The 26,369-nt window shown below is 35.3% G+C and overlaps 1 protein-coding gene across 45 annotated transcripts in view; it reads right to left on the reverse strand.

Annotated features, from left to right (window-relative positions):
* RBFOX1 (RNA binding fox-1 homolog 1) overlaps positions 1 to 26,369 on the reverse strand; it is a 910,365-nt gene that overhangs the window by 509,216 nt on the left and 374,780 nt on the right. For 7 of the 45 annotated variants that reach the window (XM_074599149.1, XM_074599138.1, XM_074599133.1 and 4 more), the window contains exon 4: positions 10,836 to 10,930. The exons of the other annotated variants lie outside the window; for them this stretch is intronic. The gene's annotated coding sequence lies outside the window, so the exon portion shown is untranslated. The remainder of the gene's footprint in view (positions 1 to 10,835; positions 10,931 to 26,369) is intronic. 45 annotated transcript variants of the gene reach the window in all.

Here is a 26,369-nt window from a genome sequence, read left to right on the forward strand (position 1 = left end):
CTGTTTTCAATGTCATTACGTGAATAACAAATTCTGTCATTAAACGATCTTTCAATAAATCAACGGTTAGAATAGCTAATGTCATAATTTGGGATCTAGATAACATTAGTTCCATTTACATGTAACTGTGAACGCCAGGAAACAGTTTCCTTGACATTAAGCTACTGGAAAACACAGATGGAGATATTCTAAAGAACAAGTGTAAGATCTAATACTGGACCTCCATGAAGACAAAAGGTCTGCTTTTTACAGTAGGATACATCTTATTGGAACAAATGTGATACTATATGGAAAAAGAATACTGTATGAAATAAAGTAATGTAAATGAAAACGTTTAAGTGCTTTGATTCAAAATGAAAAAGAGCTTTCTAAGGCAGGGGGGAGTCTCTAAGCCAAAAAAAACATGTATTGCTGTTAAAAAGAAGAATCATCTTGTAGATGGCGCTAACTGCTTATTCAGATTATAGGTATATTAACTGTTTAGAATCCTGTTTATAATCACCCTACAAAACATGTTTATTCAAGTGAGCAAACACACTTGCTTACATCCAAACATAATCTCTGTTTTGGAAGGAAACAGGTAAGACTTTAGAATAAATAATTCCCAGAAAATTCAGTAGGTGCATCCTTAAGTCTTCATAAAACAAAGTAATTCAAGCAATCATGATAGAAAAATAAATCCATCATCATCAGTGCTCTTAGTTTAGAGATATTCAACAGTGAGATTTATCCATTCTAAATACATCTTGTCCATAAGAAAGTCAACATTTTGTGCTGTTTAGCATAGGACTTCGTCAATTTGAGGAGGGTACCCTCAATGGAAATTGGCATCTCTGGTGCTGGAATCTATGAAAAATGTTTAATTCTGTATATCCATTCATGATACTGCATTTATAAAATGGTATACACATTCAAAGAGACCAAAAATGGTACTTGTAAACTACCATTAATTTCTCTCCAGTTGATTATCTTCAGTATTATTCTGTTGCGCTCAAAAATAAACCCAAGTGAATTATTTATTTACTTCATTGCTAGAAAATGATTTTTATTTTGCAAGATTTGCCACCCTCATTTTGTTTTCTTTTCATTTAGTAGTTATGAAGATAGTGTTACAGATTCTGCCTTTTTGGTTGTGGTTTTTTTTTTTTCCTCCCTCCAGTCTTTTACTAGAATTTTCCTTGCTTCAAGTGGAAAATAGGTATTTGAACATGATGGTCTTAATCTACTCCATCCATTTTAAATTTTTTGCCCCTTTCACTGAAGCAACTGACCCTCTAGCTCCCTTCAGTTTTGAACTAGCAGCAAATGTCATTACCTTTCAATAAATCCTTTCCCCCATAGGTCACTCCTATGTGAAATGAACAAAATCTGATCCTGGTATAAATTCTTGTCATATTTGGCTAGTCTCTGATTCAAAGACAGACATAAGAAATAAATATATCAAGTTCCACTCTACGTACCAAGAAATGCAGATTAAGTAAGTAAAAAGAAAATAAGGGTAATACGCAAGGGAAACAAACAGTAATATGGGAGACCTGTGTGGTGCAAAGGAAAGAAGCATGGTGCAATATGAGAGGAAGAAGTAGCAGATTATAAGAGACAGAGAATCATTCAGGATGATGTGGAAATTTTTAAAGACCTTTGCCCTTATGAATCATGTATGGAAGAACCAGTTGATACTCCATGGACTGACAACTAGCAAATAAAATTTCATGGATGGTAACGTTTTCAGAGACCAAGGATAGTACGGCTGACCTCACTACGTAGTTTGATAACGTAATTAGCTTGTTTGTTTTTCGAAAAGATGCTGGCATATTTTTTCATTTTCATTGGCTGGCATACAGAGCCTCTGGAGTATATTTACATCAAATGTTCTACTACCATTTTGATAAAGCACTTCCCAGCATCATTTCAGAGGCCGCTCATGAAATCTCAAAGATAGGTTTTTTGGGGAATAAAAAGTAAAGCGAACAAATAAAGTCATCTGGCTAGCCTTAGTATAGCTTCATTTTTATTCGGCATTCTAAATATTAATTGTGGTTAAGGCATTTCCTTGCATGTTTTTTCACATCCCTACCCACTCTAAGCGTTAGCTTGAATTTAGCTCCACTTGTGAAATGGTAATCACATATGGGAGCTAAAGCTTAAGAGGACAATCCTACAAAGCTATACAATCGGTTAATTCAAACATTCTTGCATGAAATTCATCAAAGAAAGAGTAATCTGCATTTTGTTCATTGAACAATAGTCTTCCCCAAGTTAAAACTTAGGTCAACAGTGCAAAACTTTAGTCTAGTGTGGCTTAACACACTTTTTGAACAAAAGGAGCTCTTTCTTGCCAAAGGACAATCCTTACTCATATAACTGTACCACTATTAGGGCTTTGTGCTGGCATAAGTATTTTAATAATCACGTGGGAGGGCTGTAATTTGGGACGGGTTTTTTTGCACCTCTTCCTTACCAATACAGGTTGTAAGCAGAAATTAGATGTAACCAAGGCCTTGAAAAAACTATTGTTCCTACCCAGAACCTTTATATAGGTTCTTTTAGTGAATAGAGGAAGAAGGGACACTTGAGCTGTAACGTGTGAAAGATTCCAGACTGAAGAATATAAGAACAAATACTTTGCAGTAAATCTTGGAGGAACTGTTTGTTTGTGAAGAACTGAATCTACCACAGCAAAGACGTATGCAATGTCCTCGTATTTATGCACAAAAAGTTGCACAATTTGAGGAGCATCAGATCTACTAAGCAAATCTTACAGGATGCAAGCACTCATATTTCTTTCGAGAAATCTTAGACAGAAATAGCGCAGCCCTCCCTTGGGTACTACATGATGATTTAAACTTCTCTGTACCTGAATTACTTGAGCCGTAAATAATATCTGCTTAATCCTTAGAGGAGTGCTGCCTCATTAAATAAGAGCATTATAATTATTATGATCAGTTGTTTGAAGAAGTGATCAAAGAATTACCAGCAATCAGGAAATCCTTCTAGACTGCAAATTAAAAACGAGTTGCACAGTGACACTAGGAAATTACTGACAGAGTTTGAGAAAGAAAAACAGAGAATTGATTCAACAACACAGACTGTGTGGATCTGGCAACTGAGAATCTGACCTCCCTCTTCTACAAAGGAGACTGTAGTCACAAGTGCTTTGGGGCATGCAGAGTTCTCATGTTCTTCAGCTATGGATGTATTTTCCTAGAATCTACAGAAGCTTTACATCTCTCAAAGTTTCTCTCTCCCTTCAAAAAATACTTGGATAATAATTACTGTTTGCCCTGAGTATATCTGTGGGATGAAGGGTATAATCTACGGTCCTTACAGCAGCCATAATTGTTACAATTCCTGTTTTACAATGTATTCTAAAATAATGTCATTAGTTCTCTATCAGTTTAGGCAGAAGCCAAGCAGGTTCATTTATAGTTTATATATGTACTTCTAAGTAAATATCCCTTAAAACAACGTTATTTCTGAAACTGACCTCTCACTGCATTGATATCTCGTCACTCACTAATTCTTACCACAAATTCACAATGTTCCTCTCTTGCTCCCACATCAGACTACCGTTTTCCCCCTTCCTTTAACTGGTTTTGACATAATCTCCCATGAACAAGAATATTTTTTTCTCTTCTCTGAGTCTTATTTTCATTTCACTTTGCCTATGGGCATGAAATCAAGGCTACCACTACTATACACAGAAAAAAATAATATCCCTTGGATGTTCAGTAGCATGCACATCCTCCTCTTCTACCATACATCATCCTTTCCCAACTGATAACTCTACAATATAAAATGAAGTTTTAATTAAGATTGAAAAGGCTATATTTTGCTAAAGAAAATCTCCAATCTGTTAAAGGCAAATGTATCCTAAGGATTTTTTTGAACATCTTAAATTATTATTTTAGCATCGTTGGTCCAGTTTCCAAAAAACTGCTCAGCACAAAATGGGTTTCAAAGGGAAAAAAAAATCTTCATTAAATACACACACAAAAAAAGAAAGTATTTCATTTTGAAAAAGGTACTACTTTCATAATTTTTTATTTGCTAGCAATATGCAAAGTTAAGACCCATCCTAAGCAGTCCTATTTCCAAGTGACTTCTACTGACTATCAGTAAATTTCCTGCCTTTTTATCAGTCACACTACGATTAGTTTGTCCTCTGCACTTCTCCAGACTATATGAACTCATACTAAAACTTCTGCATCATTTGATATCAATTTTTACTAATATTTAGTTATTTCCTCAGCTACAACAACAACAACAAAAAGAAATCATTAACAATAAGGAGGATAAATATATTTTAACTGCCAATAGCATAAAATGCTTCTCCTGAACAGGTTTGTTTTTTGGGGATTTATTTTGGCCACTAAAATAAATGAAAGAGAAGCTACAAAAAACCCAAAACAAACAAAAAAAGAAGCTTTTGTGAGAAATTGATCCATCTTACCATAATAAATTCTCAATGCAAAAATGTAGTCAGGAAGTCATAAATGGTAGCAATCAATTTGATTCCAGCATTAGCAATATAGGTCAAACAGTGTCTGTTCAACTCTGCTTCAGATAAATGCATATTACTCCCCTGCTTTTAAGAAGAGCATGCAACACGAACAGAATGATTCTGTCTGTGATCAATGGCACAGGTGTGCTGAATAACCTCCCTGGGATTTGTTTTTACTGTATGATCTATATGTATTTGTCTTTCGTAAACATTTGTATCACAAATATTCTTTTCCTATACAAACATCAGCGAGTTTAAGCTACCACCAAGTAAGAGAGGAAAAAAGGAAGAAAAAACGCATACAGCCCTTGTAAGTTTGCAATCTAGAATCTGCTTTCTTAAGATCAGATTACTTAGTTGACTTGATATAAAAGGTATCTCTCTATCCATACCTAATCTAGGGATTTCATTTTGTTTCAAGGTAATTGAGCAATTGTCCCAAACACACCGTAAAATCAACAAAAAAGTGAGTTTCTACACTTCACTCAGCTGTCAGGACCAAAATAGACATAGAAAATTGTCTGTGTAGGTACGTATCAGCATAACACTAAAGCTGAGCTCTTCGAAACTTAGAAGTAATACATATGCAAGATCCTCTCTCTAATTAAGGGCTTCTAAATAAGATGAGTACATGGTATTTTATAAGTAAATGCCATATTTAAAGAAAAAACAACAATCACAACAACAAAACAAAGGGAATAAAAATATATCGACATTCATATACTACACTAAATTCACGTTGTGTCTGAAAACAAAGCATAGATTACGCTTTTGATAGTTGGAGACGTTATTCATGTGAATTTAAAAGACAAATAAGTGTGCAATATACCAGCAAAGTAAGCTGAATTTAAATGAGAAAAACTTCAGTAAAAACATAGACAAAAGTTAACTGAAAGAGTTAATAGGGGTGCAGAGAAGACAAATTCAATATTGTCAAAATACCACAAGGTCTGGCATTTCAGTATTCTCAGACAGCCTTTTTTGTTTAATTAAAATTTCACTTAGTCTTGCTGTCCGTATTAAAAGGAAGCTATATGTGCCCAGAGCTTTTTGCTAGGCAGCAGCGTGTTACGCTTCAGCCTGTTTCTCTGGTCTGTCAATGTTTCCATGCTGGAGTGTTTCAGAAGTGCGGTTTCAGCCATTGTGCAGTGAATGAGTCAATGGGGTTAATGGTGGCAATGAATATAATCACTTTGTGGCAGCAAAGGATGTGTTTAAAACACTTGAGTTAGTCCTCCATCTGCGTTCCTTTCTTTTAAAAAACGATACCTGTGATAGTCTCAAAAGAGATTCAAACAAATTAATGCGTGTGAAGAACAAGCTCTGCCTCTCCCAACGCTTGCACTCTACCTTTTCCAAGGTAGACCATTTATTATGACAAAATTGTGCCTATTCTGGGTATAGCAAAGGCTTCAGTCCCAGACAGATTTCATCCTTCTCCTTAAAACCATTCACCTCAAATTATTTTCACTCACCTAAACCACCATTTTCTTTTCAGGCCTCCTGAATACCCAAAATTCAAAATAGAGTCAGTGACATTTCTGGGACTGATGGAAAGCAAGTCATTATTTCTAGTGTTCAAAGCTAGATTTGGGGAGCAGAGTGTTAGACGTCCAGATGAGAAAGCTTTAATTTTTGATCTGCAACATAAAGCCCAGACGTTTCTAAAGCCTAGGATTCAATCATCAAAAAGAAGGAATGTTGTAGGAACAGTTCCCTAATCTTCAGTTGACATATTGAACACCTGTGATTACAGACACAAAATTCAAAGTCCTATAATTTCACTGCTGCACCTTTATCTGCATTTAAAAAATAAATAAACCATTCTACAGCTGCTGACTGAACCATATGAACATTGCCCCGCTCCAAGTCACCACGTATCTACCTGCATATTCCTTCGATCATCGGTGTCATACATATCTTATTGTACTAGTACAAAGCCCTCCACAAGAAGTGACCAATTGTGCAAGCTAGTATAGGAATTTTGAAAGCTGGGAAATACTCATCCAGAGCCAGGAGATACTAATAATTTGAACCTTAGCGATCAAATCAGCGAAACATTCAGACTCTGCCCCATCTGACCTTGGGGTCTCCGCTTTACTGTAACAATTCAGAACATCCATGCATAAACCAATTCTCGATATTTCACTGCAACCCATCCCAAAAGTCTGGACTCATACTCATTAACTTGTTTTCTAATAAGTCGCATGGCATAAAAAAAAAGAAATTAAATACATGTAGTTCACTGTTTCCTACATCAGTTGGTGTGGAATATCAAGTTGAGGGCTGCAAACCTTTGCTCCCAGGTAAAAATTGTCCTTAAGATACCAGGAGATATCTGAAGCCCTAGCATTAAAGCAGAGGTTAACAATGCCAACTGTCCTAAGCACGAAGGTAAATCATATCTGTTTAGGGACAGGGAGACAATTAAAGATGGGGGAATAAACCACCAAATGAAACTATAGCTTCTTTCAATAGCTAAATTAATTTATTTAGTTGCCTGCTCGAATAAAAGCAAACAACACTTGAAATAAAGTCCTTTGGCGCTTCCCCTTTGCCACTCTATAAAGTCAAAACCTATTAAGTGCAATAAAATGTTCCACTGCCCACACAATATTCTACTTGGGAAAAGTATGTGTGAAATGTCTTGCAATAGCTGCAAGTTTCTTAGCTTAAATATTAGATTGCAATAAGTAACAGGGATAAAAATTTAAGAAAGTTTGAAGGATAAGAACTTCAGAAAGTTTGAGGGGGATCTTAGCATGTTACCTTCTAGGGAAGAATGACCTATATGAAAGAAAATATCATATTACAGTTAATAACTGTAACCTTGGGAGAAGCATTCAGTTAGGCTTCCTCAGCCAAATTCACATTAACCAAGTAGGGAACGTTACCTCTTGTGCCCTGGAGGCACCAAGTAACATAATACCTGTCTGGGTCAGAGGAGGGAGGGAGGAAGAAGGAAGCAAAATGCATTGCCTGAGTTTTGACCTGTGAATGTGCACTAGATTAGACCGTACCGGAACTACAAAAAGCAAGTCTGATAAAAAACCGGATTAAGGAACCAGACACTGTAAATTTCTCCTTCACATGGCCACAGACTGTGGTCTCATATGAACAACAACTAAGACCTGTGTAGAAATGAAGAAGAGCAGAGAAATGCACCTATTCAATGTGTCTCCGGCAGTACAGCCAGGGCAGACACTCAGAAGGCTGGCAGTGGAGACAGAACCATCTGCTCTCCTTCATATTGCATACTCCTTGACTATAATGGGATTACTGAGCACAGAAGACAGCAGGTATAATTTATAACTCACCATATGATCTGTGACAAATATGCCATCCCTCTTAGACCTACACACCTATTCAGCATGTCTCCTTACGCTGTAACGTGATCCATCACCAGTCCCATTAAAATGAATAGGAAACAGTCTGTCAGTTAAGATACTGCAAATGGGAATGAGCAAATTCAAATTTAGCCCCATGTTATGCCCTATTTTTAGGCCACTATGCGCCTCGGTCCATGGGTTACATACGTAGCCTCTTAACCTGCTCAGCAAGTAAAACAGGCCATTTAATAGTTATGTTGAGGGTAAGAATAAAGGTAAAATATATTTTAAAAGTTTGCTTGGCTTTAAACAAAGACTTATGCAACTATTAAGTGCTGGGAAACGATGACTTGATGAAAACCTCAGTCGTCATTTTCTAAATTTTATTACTGCCATACAGTTTTGCTTACTGATCAGAGAAAATACACAATGATGTTTTGATAAGTAATAAATGTTTAATTTTTAATAGTTTCTGATAAATCAAAATGTGGGTGAAAGACAGGTCCATTAAGTTAGTTTCAGTACTGTTGATTTAAGTAAGGGGTGCTGAAGGAACAACATCAAATAGAACTTGAATATCAAATTAGTGAATTACAAAATGAGGCCTAATAGATTTGTACAAAATATTTCAGAGCTGTAATGACTGCAGCTCTTGTTCTATTGTCTATATAACAGCTATATACCCAATTCTCACTAGACCTGGATATTTAAATGTATTTTAACCAGATTTATTCATAGCTGAGAAATTAAAATTATTTTTAAAAGAACTCTATTGTTCCCTCTGAAAAGCCTGAAAATAAGTTGAACAATTTAATACTACACAACGGTGTATAGGTTTGCAAATGCCACATTGATAACATTGCTCTAAATGGCATCTATTATTCCAACCTGAATGAGAAAAGGAAGAGGAAGGAAAACAAAACATTTCATATGCAACCTATGTGCTAGCCAAAATAGCTCTTAATAAAAACTTTGAAGGGTAAGACAGACTACCTATGATATTCTAACGCAACCACAGACCACAGAATTCCTCTAGTAACTCAAGCACTGAAAAGAGTACTTCTTTCCTACTAAGTAAGTTAACATTGCCAACCCCAATAAAATGTTCCTGAAACTACAGCATCTTTTTGCTTCATTTACGTTTTCATTTCATGTACAAGCACTGCTGATGGTCTCAGTACAGCTTGTGAAGCAGGTTTAATTAAAATCCTTTTAGTCTTATAGTGAACTGAGTAGAAAATGGGATAAAATTATTGCAGGGTTTTCAGGTTTTGATACTGGAGGAGCAGTCAGGCAAAAGTAGGATTAGAAACATACACACTACAGGCATCTCCTTTTCATGTTAAGAACGCAGTCAATAAAACAATATCTGCCTTTTAAATTTTCCATGGTTTTTCATCAGTATTTGTCACTGCATCTTAGAGGGTGTCTTACTGACACCAACTTCTGATACCACAAAAGGGGAAATGATGGAAGTCACACTGATATCCAGTAGCAAACGATGAAAATGAAAAATGTTACAAGCCAGGACTCAATCCACTGCTGCCTCATTTGGAGTACTTCTCATGTTTCTTCTCTTGAATACTTCTCCTATATAGGATATACCCTATAAATAAACCTATATATTGCACCGATTGGTATGACTGAACTGAATATAAGCATAATAACTGCAGTGACTTTGGAACACATTTGGGGGCAGAGCTGTTGTAAATATGGTTTTGATATCTTCATGGTCACATTCTTACTGAAACATTCGGTAATCCTTAATGAATTTTCTCTCTACATTTCCTAATTTTAATTACTCTCTGTAATCACTTCATTTGCACAGAAGAAATATTATTTTCATATCTGTCCTATTCAGCCTTTGCAAAATGTAGTACCAGTCCTGGAGAACTGCACCTCAGTAAAATGGACAGAAAGAAAATCAAACCAGAAAGAGCTAACACTGAACTATTTTCATCAGTTCATATAAGAACCATGTTCTCACCAGTTTTCTGCTTCAGACTGAAAATATCTTTTTGGAGTTTTAAGTCAATTTATTTATAATAAAATCCCCCTAAATGAAAAGTAAAGGAAACTCCCAAAGGCCATTTATCCGACCGTATGTTTGACAATGCTGGGATTTAACAGCTACCCAGAGTCCTCCTGTCCGTTCTTCCAGCATACCCTAAGATACACTTCTGCAAGTATATCATGAGGGAGAATTTCACTCCATATTCTTTCTACAGGGAAGGACCTTTTTTACTACCATCTTTCAAAAATTATTCTTCATATTACAGGCAAGTGAACTCATGCTAAAACTAGACTTGATTTTAAAACACTGGTAACCCCACATGTCATGCTGCTATTATTTATTATTTATGCAAAAAAATAATAAATTATGAGTTTGACAGGTGAACACATCTACTCTGTACTCTGTGTAATTGAGAGGGATTTCAAAACTGCGTCATGCTCCGTATAAATTTTTGAAAGGTTACTGGTATTTCATTTTACTATCACTTGCTTTGATTCTGTAGGTGTTCACGTAGCTTTAAAATAGGATAGAAACATTAAACAGAACACTGGACATAAGCCCATTTCAGCAGAATTTCTTGAATGAAAAAAGCTGTTTTTACTGTGAAAGCTGTACAGGGTTGCTTTGAGCAAATGTATTCTCCAAAAAATGTCTTTTTAACTATGCTTGAATATTTCTTTATATCTACACAATCTTTTAACAGCCCCCTAAATGACACAATAAAGAGAAGCTTTAATTAAAAGTAAACATTTTCTTATACAATACAAAGTCAGTTTTGTGTTGATTACAGCCTATCTGCTAACATTTCAAAACTTTAAATATTTATATCAGTATAATTATAACATTTTAAAAGTCCATAAAAAATCATGTGTCCAGTTATCTGTTGTGGATGAAAAACAGAAACATCTGTTTTAATAACTTTGGCCATTTAGAGTGATAGCAAATTTACTCCTAGAAAGAAAAGTGTTGGTAGTATCACATCTGTTACCTCAATCCGTGCAATACCGAGGGCTTTTAATCCGGGGTGTTTAACATGAGTAGGCAGTTTGCTGAGGAGGGAAAGCCATCATCTCAGGGCTTCAGCTGTGTGGAATATTTAGAATGATTATTTAAAATCCTTTCATTTGGAGTATTTCACATTGTCTTTCAAATGAACAAAATTACTTTCTCAGAGAACAGAGAAGCATTTGGGATTGCGATTTTCCAGACAAAGCCTCATCCAAAAAACATCCAAGAGATTTCTTAAGTAAAAACCCACATATTTTATGTGCAACTGCATTAAAACATGTAAATAGGTATTACATATTGCTAAAATATATTCCCAAAACTTCTAGCAAACATTTTGTTACCGTCAGTAGGCATAGCTCTGTACCAAACACAGACACGCAAATCAACACTACTTCAGACAGTATCTTTGATTATGTAGTATCACATAAATTTAAACTAAGAATTAGATATGAGCTGTTATACAAATAATAAAACATTCAAACCAATAGGTTGGTCACAACAGATGACATTAAGATCATTATTAGAGCTTAACTAAACATCATTATTCCATAATTTCATTCTAAAATCTATGTGCTTGAGCAAAACAGCTGCTTTCCTTTCAGCTGGCCCATCTTCCATGCTCTGACATTACATGCTACAATGACAGTCTGATTGAGAGCAAAAGCGCACAGTACTGTACAATACTGTACTTTTCAGTACAGTAAAACTCACAAAAAGTTTTCATTATCATAAGCAGCTGTTAATGGTGACATAATTAAATGATGAAGCATTTAGGTTACAACTACACTAAATGTGCAGTGGCAGAGCTCTGTGAAATGAAAATAAAGCTCTACAGAGGTGTGCCTACTTTCATGACAAACCAAGATCATTACTTCATTAAAATGATATACTGATGAGTGTAGACAATAACAACAGGGATACAGTACTAGTTAGGGAAAGAATGCAAGTTTCTAGTTCTTTGAAAAGGTTTATTTTTCCGCCAACAGAATAAACAAGCGTTGAGAATATTGTCCGCGTGAAGGTTATGCAAAGACCAAGCAAAAACCTCCTACTGTGAACTTGAAATACAAATTAACTATATTTTTGTGGAAAATAGAGAGGAAGTACAGATTCTTTCCAGAGCCATATGCAATTGAGGTTTTACAATTATTCTCAGAGGTGCAGGTAGTATGTGAAGAAGTAAAGAGAGGTGAACTTCCCTTTGCACAGCTCCATGTGCACACTGTGCTGCTGGTTTGCTATTTGATGCTGTCTAGTCATTTCTATTTTAAAAGATTCCATCTACAGAGAAACAAATACTTCTCCATTTGGTTTTATATCCAACAATCATGGTGCTGTGTTTCGGGATTAACATAGAAGTGATGAATGTTTACTCCCGGAATATTATGAAAGTTTTGTCCCTGTTAATATGTATTATCTAACTGCCTTAGGCTTTGGCTTCATATAACAGAATCGACATGAAAGTTATTGCTCCTAGCAAAGTACTGTCTCCTATTATCTTTAGCACAAAGTAGACTGCCATTATTGTGAATGCGAATTCCAAGATCTCTAGCCCTGAGACATACTATTATACTACACTGATACTTTTCCTCAGAGAGATATAAATACAGTAATTTCAATTAGTATTCCCTTGCATACTTTGCATTTTGGGACACAGTATTTAATAGATATGAATGTTAACAGCATGAAGCTTACAGAAACTGTAATGGTTAAAGCACCACATCTTTTGGCCATGAAAAGAAGTAACAGAAGACTATTATAAGGATGAGACAGGCAACTGTGCAGCTGTACAGATCAATGATACCTAATCACTTGACAAAAAAGGTGAAACATTTGAATAGCAATTAATATCTGGTCTGAGTTACAGTCTTGCTCCAATATGCAGAAGATCAAGTCCAAATTGTTTGTTTTCTTGAGATGAGTATTTTAATTAGACTAAACTTTCAATTTTTTCCCCAAATATTTAATATGTACGACGTCTGAAGCTGCTAAATAATATCCAAGTTTTCCAGATGGGAATACTGAGGCACAAGGCATGTAAGTGGTTTTTGTAGCAGTAACTAACTAGCAGAGTCAGACCGAGAACATCCGTACTTCAGAGCTTTCACAGAAATCAAAGACAGAAGGGACCAAATCATCTGTTCTGACATCCAGTCCACAGGCCATTAAATCAGTCCCAATATACCTCAGAGAGGGCAGGAGAAGAGGTGGAAGTAAAAAGGCAGAGACCAGAGTAGTGCAAATAACAAACACCATTCCCAAAATGGCAGGGAGTTGATTATTTGATACTTGTCCAGCTGTATCATACTATTTCCTTTGCTGCAGACAAGGCCCAAAGAAAAAATAAAGGCCCCAGATGATCTGAGAAAAAAAATATGTTCCTGTCCTCTATTTAGCCAACTGTTATTAACACTAGCATATGAACAAGACACAGCAGCTAGACACCTGAGGTATTTTCACGTCTATCTATTTCTAGCTGGGTCTATTCTTTGATGCTTCATAGAAAATACGAAGCAATAAGCTCCCTTGCCCTTAACTGAAGCAAATGGAATAGAGAAATACATTCTGTCTTAAGAGAGATGGAGATATATATTCTTTGTGTATACTTTGAAAAATGTTGTCTCAGTGCAGAGCTGCAAGTATTCTAAGGACATCGAGAGCAATGCAACACTCCTCAGAGCCAACGAAATCAAGGACTGAAGGGAGGGAGTCAGATCCAGAGATTCTGAGACCAGTAAAAGTCTATCACAACCAGCTAGTCCAACCTGAAAGGTCAGAACACAACAGAAGGCATCTCCTGAACATGTCCTCTATGGCAGGTAATGAATGACATTATGCAAGCTCAGTCAGACCAAGCCTTGTTATCTACCGAAACCCCTGCTTAAGAACAAGGTTTTCCCTCTTGTTCACCTGTAATCTGACACAATGAAAGTATTTTTTGATTCAGGGAAAACATAATATATCCAAAGATGTCCTTTCCTGTCCCCAAGAGGTGGAAGAACAATATTAGACTATACAGGGGAAAAAATATCACCTTGAAAAAAAGGAATTTTTGCTACATGGAAATGGAAGGAATACCATCATTTCAGTGCAGTTTTAGACAGAAGGATGGAATGTAGCTTTCGTGCCCTAATAACTGATCTCAAAAATTTGAGATATAAAAAGGGATCACAAAAAATTCTTACTACGTGACCATTCGTGTGTGTTTGCCTTAACTATTATAAAAAGAATCTCCTTCTATTTTTCAAATGTCATTTTTACTTTTCATACAGGTTTTCTCCTTCCAGAAAAATTTTGTTTCCAAATTCCGAGTTCTCACCTTATCATGAACTTGAAGTTCTCCTATATATTAGAAATGATCATATCAAATCACCTTTACTGATATTCATCCTTTGTATTAATTACGTAACACCTCAGGGATTCCCCAATATCATGCTTCTTGTTGCACAGTTAATATTTTATTGGATTGCAGAAATATGAACTGCAGAAGTAATTTCTGAAAGGTATAAATTTGCAATTAATACAATGTAATAAATAACTTCATTTGTATAAGTGGCTGAATTCAGGCAGCAACATCTCTAACAAATATTAAAAAAAGACTGATCTAAAAAAGTTATAAATGTTCATTGGAAATTTTGCTGAGCACTGTAAGAGAGCCATTTAATCTTCTAAGCTAAAGGAAATAATAACAATTAAAAATCCTCATCAGTAATTTTCTCTTTGATGAACACAGCCACAAGATCAACATCAAGACATGTACTACTCAGGGATCAGTGAAACTCAGAAGGTCTAACATTTTAGTTTATTTTGAATACATATTTAAGATCTTGTTTCTAATCGGCTATTATTTATATACTCTAACAATTAATCCTAGTTACTTTCTAACTGAGTAAACCATGTTGACTCAAAAAGAAGGGAGCACTGTTTACAGAATCTGGGGTTTCTTTTATACATTACTCAAATTTATGAGATATTGCAGGTAAGGTAGAAATCATGATTTTGCCAGACAGGATGTAATATAGGAATAATTTCTTGCATTGCTCATCTCCCTGTTTGTAATAGAACGTTTAAATACTTCAGTTCCATGCCTTGCTTTTTACAGCAGATGGACAGGATGACTTCTTGAGGTCCCTTCCCAAGGCATTTTCTATGTAAAAGTCAGTCTTTGCTACTTACACCCTGCATTTTCAATAGGCAAAAAGAAGGTACTTTTGTTTCCATTTTATGAGCAAGGAATAGAAGCACAGCCGTAAAAGTCTTGTCTGAATTTGGCATACCAAGAATTCAAATCGGACTGAATTAAAACCCATTCTTCTGCACTTCAGTCCAGCACCTTCACACAATAAAATAATTTTCTTCCACTAATATTTTTACTTCATCTCGTGGGAGGTAGCAGAGACAAATTCTGAAGTAGAACTAAGGAAGAAATACAACATGATTTTTTGGTCAAATTTCTGTAAATTTCAAGACATTTCTAATTTAGTTGCTCTACAAGAATGCTCTATGCATACCCTACAACCAACTTAGCAAAAAATTATCCAAGTAGGGCTAACATATGCTCCTAAAAGCATAAGAAATCTCTCAGTTAAAATTCTTCCTGTAAGTACTTTAATAAATCTGCTTGAAAATATTAATTGCTTTTGCTTAAAAGTAATTCACAAAACTTGTATTTAATTTACAAGAGCAACCAACGCATCAGTTGCATTACAGCAAAATTACACTAGTTCCAGTTGGGTCATTCTTACACGTCCATTTTCCATTTTGCATGTCCTGCAAAAGAAAGGTTCCATTCATGACAATTCAGACCCTAATCTTCTTCCAACCATATCATTATAGAAGTTTAAGCAGATAAAGGGAATAAACAAACGCTGACAGGAATCTGAAAGAATATAGCATTTGGTCATGACAAAAAGTCAGAAACAGGGAAACCCACTTCAGTCTGCAAAGTCATTATAATAATTTGTTTAGAAAGCAGTGAAGAAAAAAAACAGTAAATACTTTGGAAACTGCTGGATCAATTTGCAAGTGCTGAAAGCACACCAGCCTCAGAGACTCAGGGACATTTGTATTAAGCAAGAGACACACAATTAAGCTGCATCTCAAGCTAAAACCCTGAGGGCTCCACATTTCATTCCAGTCAACTACTGCTGTTTTTTGGCACTATTTTCATTCCAAATATGAGTAATGTGGGCCCTTTAGTCACTATTAAGCAGTAATCTGGGGAAATCATCCACTTCCAATAATCTTATACTCCAATTTAGGGCACTCTGAAACCACATAATGAATAATATTGTCGCCAGTTCTCTCCTATAATGACACATGACATATGCCTGCTATTGCTCTTTTCAAATCAAATCCAACTGTGTTGCTTTTTTTCAGAAAATCCTGTTTATTGTATTCATTTGAGTTTCTTTCTTCACTCATTAGATGAAGAAGTAAATTTCTGCTTCACAAGCAAGACATTCATTGTTAACTTGGCATTCAGAAAGCAGCGCATTCCTTTGCAATCAAAACAAAATTATTTTTTCAAGTGAGTAACACCATGTCAGGTTACAAGTTACTCATGAATAATAAACACTGCATTTCACTGTAAATTAGAAGCTAATAAAGAGAGCTTCCACTGTCCTTGCTCCCCCTCCACAATGGATTTTACCTGTTACTAAGGCCTGCCACTGCAGAATTCGCAAGAATCGTTTCCCTGTTGACAAATGGAGAAAAGCTTTTATAGCTAAATCAAGCCATCTATCCATTTTTATTTCTTACGACCCTTTTGTTTTTCATAACCATTGGAAAATGCTGGTCAATAACATACACTGGAGCAACGTTCTAAGGAATATAGCAAATTTAAATCTATGCTGTCTATAGAAAAAACCAACAACCTGCAACAAATAAAGAAGCCTTTTAAAGATATGCAAAGATTTCAAGAAGAAAATAGTCTCAGAGATGAAGGTAGAAAGGTTTTGATACTGCTGCTTCTAATAAATTGAAAATTCAACCTTTACCTTACTATAAAAGATGGCTTAAAGATATACTTTACCAAAACATTGCTTTTCTGTTTTTCAAGTAATCTAAGGCAATGTGAAATACACTGCACTTTATCAGAAATATTCCTAAATTATTCTCTGACTTGCTCTGAAGCAGCATATCTAAGTTTTAGATAACACTGTGGATAATTCCTTATTCATCCCAGGCAAACACAATCAATTGCATTCTAGAAATTCAATTTAAAAGCAATTTATCTTACATTAATATTCCAAATTCACAAGATTTCACATAAAGCTATTCTTGCAGCATAGTAAATTTCCAGTAGACATTATTATTAAAATAAAAATGATCCTGAGCAAAATGACTTGCAAGCTGTGTGGTATAGTCTCTGTCTTTGTAGTATTTACTCTGTATGTGTGGTAGTAGGGCAATCTATGGGAAAGCTGGTGGAAGTACGATTTACATCTGAATTTTAAATAATCTATTATACAAAATCTACATGAAAAGACAACTTTGTCTGTGACCTTTTCAAGAAGCTTTCATCGTCTTACAGACATGCTGACTTATTAGTCAACTCAGAGTTCTTCACAGTAGTAAGTGGTGACTTCCCTGTGGTAGTTAGATGATATTTTGCAAGAAGTGATTGCACGGTGCTCATATATTGTGCTGCTTATTTATTTCTTCTTTCTCATGCTTTATGACCATTCAAGAGGTGGGTTTATTTACCGTGATTAAGAAAAATCCATTATGGAGATAGCTGGAACTAACAATAACAAAACAAAATATAAGGTTGATTCATTGGTGATCTCACATTTCTTGACACTTTAATCAGGCTGCTATATTTATCCAAGGAGGGGGCAATGGAATTAGAGATCTTAGTCTCATTTCTATAGGTAAACTTTATCACATTGAAAAAAAAAACCACACTGGGATGAAATAGTTAATATACCTATTACGATGAGTGATTGGAGTAACACAAAAAATGGTTCTCTGAATATTATCTACAGAGCATCTAATTAATGGTAGACAAAATAAATTAACACTCATTGATATGTGCATAAAATAAAGAAGGGAAAACTGAAAATAATCATACCTAAGTAACACTCATAACACCAGGCTGAAATATGCCTATATTAATATTTTGGTGATGTAAAAGACATGAAGGTACAGGTGGTCAACACATCTTACAGAGTTTTGAATGTCCTTGGGACACTCTTTCTCATTCACTAATAAAAGTTGCTGAATATTTTCAGTATTTGAAAACATAATGTCCGCTATACTTGTTTCCCATCGCTTACCATCTTTGGCTTAGACTGATGCTCTTTGTGAAAAACCCCAAACAATCATACCAGAAATCAGCTTATAACTTGTATTGTCACAACTATTCACAATATTAACAGTTTAGGCTAGCTTTTCTGCATGTGATAGCACACACAATTTCTAGGGCAAATTACTTTTTATGTACAGAAAAGGGGTGGTCTTCTCCCTTCAGAAGAAAATGTCAAGTGTTACTCTAAACAGAGGTATGAACTTATCAGAGGTATGAACTTATCAGAGAGTATTGAAAACCAGATATTAAAAAGTATGCCTCTAGAATACAAAAGCTTATGTTCTAATATGCCATCGTATTTTCAGGAAAAAAACGTGCATGGATTGCAAAAACATTCCTGTAATGGTGTTACAGTTTGCTGTTGTCCATTAAAGCTACAAGAGCAAAATTGCATCAGAAAGAAAACCTCAGAGGTAGAGAAGTAGATAACAGTAATGATAAACATAGCATATACAGTGTAGAATAAAAGCCACAACATTCAATTGCAGTGCTTCTATGTGACCACAGCATTCTATACTTCTCATCTCTCAGGTTGAAAATAGAGTTTAAACATCAATTCCCTAAGCTGCAGCATGTTCTCCAGCTCATGCAAAACCAATAAAACTTCTTTAGGTCCAAAACCAGCTTCTATTATATCAGTTCAAAACTAGGGCTTTCTCAATTATATATTCCTTTGTTGTTTTGTTTTGGTTTGTTTTTTTTTTTTTTAATCTGTTGCCTAAATTTAAACTAGTAGTAACTCCACTATACTCAGCAGACATGTAGTCGTGAATTTAGTAGAACATACAAATGAAAAATATAATTTTATGAAAATAGATAACCTTTAATTTTATAAGATATAAAGTTATATGCTTATTTCACTCCTATTGCTACACACCTAGGAGAAATTAATTTCCACCAAGGATGCTGAACAGCCACATCAACTTTTGTAAAACCTAACAATCTAAATTCCCATATATATATTTTACTGGAAATACATTGGGTATTCCCTTACGGACCAGATTAAGGTACAGTCACACTGCACTCAGCAATTGTGGGAAAACTTGTTAAAACTGTGAAGATAAGAAGCAGGCTGCCATTTCTCTCAATGCCTGATGCACTTTCACAATTGGGGTATTGTGAAGTTAATTAGCAGGATATCAGATAAAGACTTGCAGTTTACAGGACCACGATTTGATGACCACTGGCTGCAAACTAAGAAGGGAACAGGACATAACTTTTATCATACTTAAATTAATTAGTCAACAGTGTTATCAAAACCACAATTATATTTATAAATACAGACACAATGCCTTTTAAGAGGAATTTCTGGCAGCGCAGAAACATGAGCATGTAAAATCTGCGTCAGAGCTTCAGAAGGGTATTAGATGGATGAGTCAAAAGATTAAATTTGAAATACGTTTAACCAAACGGCAAACAAACCATTACTGATGGCCATAATGATAGATGATCTATAAACTTAGACTTGAAAATCAGACTGATTTTCTGCCTACAAACATGGCACCTAAGAAATCACTCAAAACTACATAAAACATTTCAAAGCTACAAAGGCTACAAAGTTCTTAACGTCTGAAAGTTTTACGTTCACCTATAAATGCATGGGTTTGCTACTGGTAAACAGGATGAACTTCTCATCTCAACAAAGACACGGCAAATCATAAACTGAAGTTTCTTAAGGAAACTCCCTCCATCCTTTTGTAAGTTTTCTAAAACTGAAAATACATCAATGCATTTCATGTTTCATCTTAAGTAAACATAATAAAGTTCATTTAGGTAGTGCAACTTCAGAGTTAGCATGACTGTACGTTTTTAGATATGCTTTTTAGCTACAGCAGTGAACACTGGACACTTCCCTGCCCAATAATCAGCAATAGTATTAACCATTTATATATTTACAAAAGAAATCAGGGTCCTACACATGTATAAAGATGTATGTTCAAATCACGGCTCAAACTTGTTGTAAGCCCATGCACGTGACCAATCAATGGAATCAATGTGTTTGAGGCCAGACGCAGAAATTTGTCTCCAGAACCCACATTGAAGGAATGGGGCTTTAAACAATACTGAAAACTTTTCCTCTACATTCTCCTGAGTGATAACTGAGCCCTTTTCCCTTTAAGTCTCCAGTCCTGTGACAGATGGAAAGAACTGGAAGGCAAGCACCGTGGGGTCTATGCCCTGCATGGACTCACATTAGAGAAGCATACAAAACACAAACCAGATAATAACAGGAATCCAGCCTCAGATGGTTTTTGCATATTTCTCACAGTTAATTTGTACACTTATTTTCTGATTTAAGTATCTGTGGTAGATATATTTAACTAGCTTTGTGTATATGATTATTAATGACTTTTACACTATTAACATTTTACCAAAATTTCATCTATGTGCTTGTCAGCCAAAAGTTGTTCTGTTATTCTCGTCTCTAACACTGTAATTATTTGATAACATTTTCCAATTCATTACAGGTAAAATTCACTCCTGCATTTAGGACATAACACCTACAGATCTTTGAGGAAACTGAGTCCCTTTATCACATCATTACAGACACAGATCAAAATTCAATCTGTTGTTACACCAGGGTGACACCTTGAGTGGAATGTTAATCGCCCAGGTGGTGAATGGCCTCTGCTCCCCCACCGAGGTAAGCTCCATTCCAAAAGCACAGCACCAAAGTGTGCATGTAGCATTTCTTACCACATTTGTTACCGCTACAAAACATTCTGGTTTTGGTTTGCAAAGACACGGAAACTTTTGAAATAAGTGATGTTATTTCAGAAAGATCACAAATTTCTTGTTAACTTAATGCTTTTCCCAGTGCCTAGTATTGGGAAAAACACTCAGAACTTTTGACTTTCTACCACTCATCTCTGTTTTTAACTCATAAACATTTCTAAGACCTCTTAGAACTTGCTGCATACTTCCTACACATAATCGTGTGAGCAGACAGTAAAAAAATAAACCATTATACAACACCTATGCCAAGTTTTTCCTACGGAGATAGCTTGATCAAAACTGTACAAAAGCAGACAGAAAGTTTGGAAGTCAGGTTGCACCAGGAACTTACTGTAGAATATTAGATAAATCTTTCATAATACCTATTTGCATAGAATTAGCATTACTAATTACTCACATGTAGGGTTTTCCCCAAAAGATCAACCTCATTAGCTTTTTTATAGATGACCAGTGATGTTAAGTATGAAAGTACACTGTATCTCTGCCAGGTCTGCCACAGCAAGATTACAAAAAATATCAACTGAATTGGGGTACAAACAGAAAAAAAACCCCAACCCAATACAGTGTAATTGTATACTTTTGTTTATTCTGGTTCTGGTTCTGATACAGTGCTTTCAGAATATCTGAGAAGCTTCCAGGAGAGCATGGAGAAATACATCTAGCACTTACTTCAGATGGGTTGTGCTGCTCATATACTAATGACATCTATGAGCTAATGACTCAAGGTATCCATAGGCTCAAATACATTTAAGGCATTTGTTTTTCAAGGGAGGACTGGACAACAAATTTGGACTATTGGAATTTGTATTAAGAGAGAAAGTAGTTCAATGTTAAAGACACTTTTTAAAATTCACACGAAACATAATGTATGCATGCTGCTCAAAAGCCGTATGTAGAAATATAGAGTAATTTAGACAAGAAGGACCTAAGGCTCTAGAAGTTCAGCAATCTCTAGACTCAAGGATGAACATCTAGATTTAGAATCAGCTCCTGTCATTCCTTCCTCCTTAGCCCCAGTGTCACAGAATGGAGCAGAATAGTCCTTCCTGAGACAATAAAAGGTAAGTAAACTTCTACTCTGGAAAACAAACGTTTGCTAATACAAAGTTATCATCCAGAGCCTCTATTTTGAGAAACTGCTAGGACACAAAATAATTCTGAAATCATTCCCTTTTCCCTTTTCTGGCCTTTTATAGAGGAAGTGATTCTATTAGGATCTATCCAGAAGGATTATGAATTTGTCTTGGGACCTTAAAGTGGGATTTTGTTTCATTTGCTACTATTTTCTATCTTACTTGATAGCTGCATTATCCATGTTTCCTGAGTGCTACACTTTCATCCTGTAGGAAAGAAAACAAAACACTTCTGTAGAGATCTGAGCTAGCGCCTCTTAAGTACAGCATTTAATGCAACTACGTTTAACTAAATTTTTCCTTTATTTTCTTCTCCTACAACAGTTATAAAAATTGTGACGATCCTTTTAAATAATGCTCTTCACTAAGTTATGTCCAAAACCCATATAAGCATGCCACTAAATGATCAAAATGTGCTCTGCTCATAGTAACAGACACGTTATTTATATTTACCACAAAAAAATGAAGACAATGGCCTGCAAATACAGGCATATAACATCAATAAACATGAATATCACACCCACAACTATTCAGCAGCAATGTCAGCAGAGCAAAAGTCTGTCTATAAAGTGAAAATAAATGACTTATGAAAGGTTTCACACAGGTATACATTCCAGATTAAAATTTCAGTATGTGAACATACTGGACAACCAGCAGCCCAGGCTGTGTAATCATATGAGCTTAGTTTCTTATGAAACAAGACTAAAATAGGAAAAAGAAAAATAAGTAGACAGTTCATGAAGATGACCATTGGGTTCTGATTATTTCTAAGACTCTCTCCTACCTCTTTAAATGCAAACACGAATGTCACAGATGAAAATGTTTTCTGACTCCACAATTTTTTTCTAGTCCTGAATGTAAGTATATAAATATGTAAGTACGACACAACATATTCCAGGGTAGGTAATGACATCTGTAGCTAGCTCTGCCACAATTTTGTCTTGATTTACCCAGGATATGAATAATCAGTACAGATATGTAAAGGGAAAAAGCTCAGAAGTAACAATAGTTTCAGAAGTAACAATAGTTTCAGAAGCAGCTTAAAAATCTGATTTTAGTTTGTGAAGAGTTAGGTGAGGGTTGCCATCTTCTATTACATAGAGTTATTTTGCTATATATTCTAACTGAACATTGGTCAAGTTTATTTTAATTTGTTATAAAGAACACCCTTTGCTTCTCCCAAAGTCTCAAACTCAGCCATCAATTTCTAAAAATTCTAGTAAATAAATTATTTATTTTCCACAAAACAGGAATTGCCTACTTCCCCATAATTTAAAACTGACGTTATTTGCATTTGAAAGTACTTGGTATTTTATATGTGGAATACATTTTATAGGCACTTTACTGTGCATCACTTCAAAGCTGATTTTTCCTGTTGTGGTGGGCTGACCCTGGCTGGATGCCAGGTGCCCACCAAAGCCGTTCTATCACTCCCCTCTTCAGCTGGACAGGTGGGAGAAAAATATAATGAAAGGCTCACGGGTTGAGATAAGGACAGGGAGAGATCACTCAGCAATTACCATCACAGACAATATAGACTTGACTAGGGGAAAATTAATTCCTGGGCTCAACTTCACTCCCAATTTCTCTACCTCCTCCCCCTGAGCAGCGGAAGGGATGGGGAACGGGGGGTTGCAGTCAGTTCATCACACATTGTTTCTGCCGCTCCTTCCTCCTCAAGGGGAGGACTCCTCGCAGTCTTCCTCTGCTCCAGCGTGGGGTCCCTGCCATGGGAGGCAGTCCTCCATGAACTTCTCCACTGTGAGTCCTTTGTGTCTGCAACTTCTTCTTTTTAGATATCTATTCCTATTTTTCTTCAGACCCAAAGGCTGAGATTCACTGCAATGACACATTCACCTGGGAAATTAAGAGCTGCTCTACCACTGTGAAAACACAGGAAAACATTCAGGAGAGAAACTTTAAGTTGTCTTTCTTGCATAGACGTCTCTGGTCTAAGACACCTGGATAACCACAGCCACACTCAAAAATTTTGATAAGAAAGTTTTATATCCAGCTGCAGTCCAAGCCTTTCTTTTGTTAAAAAGAGCACTTATCAGGGGAAAAAAATATTTTCTATTAACTTGTTCACATTAAAAGCTTAGTACCGTTTTACACACTTAATTAATTAATCCAAGTGAGCAGTACAGTAAGACAGTTTTCCTGCCCAGTTTTAAAGTGGTCCCCACACCCAGCCAGTATTTTTCATTCCGAAGGAAGTTTAAACTGAAGTTACATATACCTAGGGTTTTGCTCTTGCTTTATTTTGCTGTTTCCATGATGTAATTACATTATGGCATTGAAAGCAGTTCAGTTTTGCGCAGGTATTACCATTTTTATTAACCAAAGTAACAACGAGTATATATCATTTACAATTAGTCCCCCTAAGTGTTTAACTAAATACCTCAGAAATTTCTGAAATTAAACCAGTAACAACCAACTATTATTTACTGACATGTTTTAATAAGGTTAGAGCCCTCTATGGTTTATCTTCTGAAATTATTTTACTCTAGCCATTTTGACTGGTGTAAAATTCTTGACTAAGACACACAGCCTTAGTGTCACTCTGAGTAGTGGCTCTTCGTCTTATGATTAATGGGCAGCTCCATTCATTGGGTAATGTAAAAATGCAGAAACTTTGCAAGCAAATTAATGGCCTTCAGAAATCTCAGACAAATTTCACAAATACAGATTTAGCAGCAATGAAGTTATACTTTAAACAGAACAGCACAAAAGTTAGAACAAGTTTAACAAATGTATTCACTATTTTTGCTAAGGAATTATTGTATAAATATTTCAGCAATATCAGTTTTCTATAGATTGCACTCTGGAAACTTGCTGACAAACACTTGGGATTTACTGTCTCTGCTGGTATTGAAATCACTATTATTCCACCATAACTGTTTTTCAAACATTTTCCAAAATAACGGTTGCAAGCAACTACAGGCCACATACATTCCCTTTCCATATGACAGATAGATTTGGATATATAGGACCATAGAACCATCAAACTTCAAAATCAGTAATGAAAACCAAGAAATCCCACTAGACAAATTCTTACAATAATTAAACACTTTACAGCAGAAGTTCCTAAATCGATTCTATTGTAACATCACTTATGGACTGATTATTTCATGAAGCCCCAAATGACAAAAAGAACACAAATTAAATCTGTTCCAAGGTCACAATTTCACTTATATTTATTATAATCAAGTAAAGTTTCATAATCCTCACTGTGGAAAGAACTGATCAAGGAGAATATTTTCCAAAGTTCTAAGTTTACTTAAGCATCTTTTACTTATGTATATGCAGCCTCCTCAGCAAATCACTGCAGCAAATTTTGTCTGTTTTTTTTTAATAACTCTATTTACAATCATAAATACCATCAGCAAAAAAGGGAATTGAAATTACATAGTGAGGAAAAAATAGTCCCTGTTCTATAATACTTGAAAGATTAAAATTGAATTGAAAAAAAAAGAAGCTTAATATTCTTAGATGTTTATGTTACTACAAAAACACCCCGAGTTTATAAAATCTATCCCATGAGTCATATGCAATTTGTATCGATTTTACTTTCATAAAGTTGCTACCTTTTTATGACGATTTATAAGTAGATGAGTTAAATATTTTAATATATCTATCTGTAAATATCTATCCAGACAACTAGCTATAGGGAAGACAACAAAGCAGCTTTTTACATTTTACAGTAATAAAATACACAGAAAATATCATCTTTTGAGTTATTCCTTAGTCGCATACTTTCAGCTATTGTTAGACTTCAGCTAGAAAGGGCTCTGTATACAGTCTGATATAAACACACTTTAAAATGTAACAATGTAGTCCACACATACACACTCATCTATTTATAATGTATACTAAAAAGCTTTTAGAATGTATACAACACGAATATTCAAACACCAATAAATTATTTGGTACTTGCAAAGTTTTTAGCATACCTATACAGTGTAGGATACTGCATGATGGGCTGCTCATCATTTTCCTGGCCTGCTGTTCTTTCTCATTTTAGTATACAGCTGCCGCATCAGGCGCCAAACACAAGACATTTTATGCAATGTTAAGCCTAAGAATACGTTAAAAAAACTTGTCCTATAAACAAAAATTACATGCTTCTGATCACTTACATGAGACTGATCACTGGAAAATGAACAGCCAAGGCACAGAATCACATTTAAATATTTACTGGATTTTTTAGGTTTTAAAGGTATGGTCACCAAGAGCTGGACTGAGGTACTTCTATGTCAAATAGCAACAAAAAAGCCTTCAGGGGTAATGCATACCATTTTATCTGCCTGAGTAAATTAAAGTTCTTGAG

This window comes from Larus michahellis, chromosome 8, assembly GCF_964199755.1.
Source record: "Larus michahellis chromosome 8, bLarMic1.1, whole genome shotgun sequence".
NCBI lineage: Eukaryota > Metazoa > Chordata > Aves > Charadriiformes > Laridae > Larus > Larus michahellis.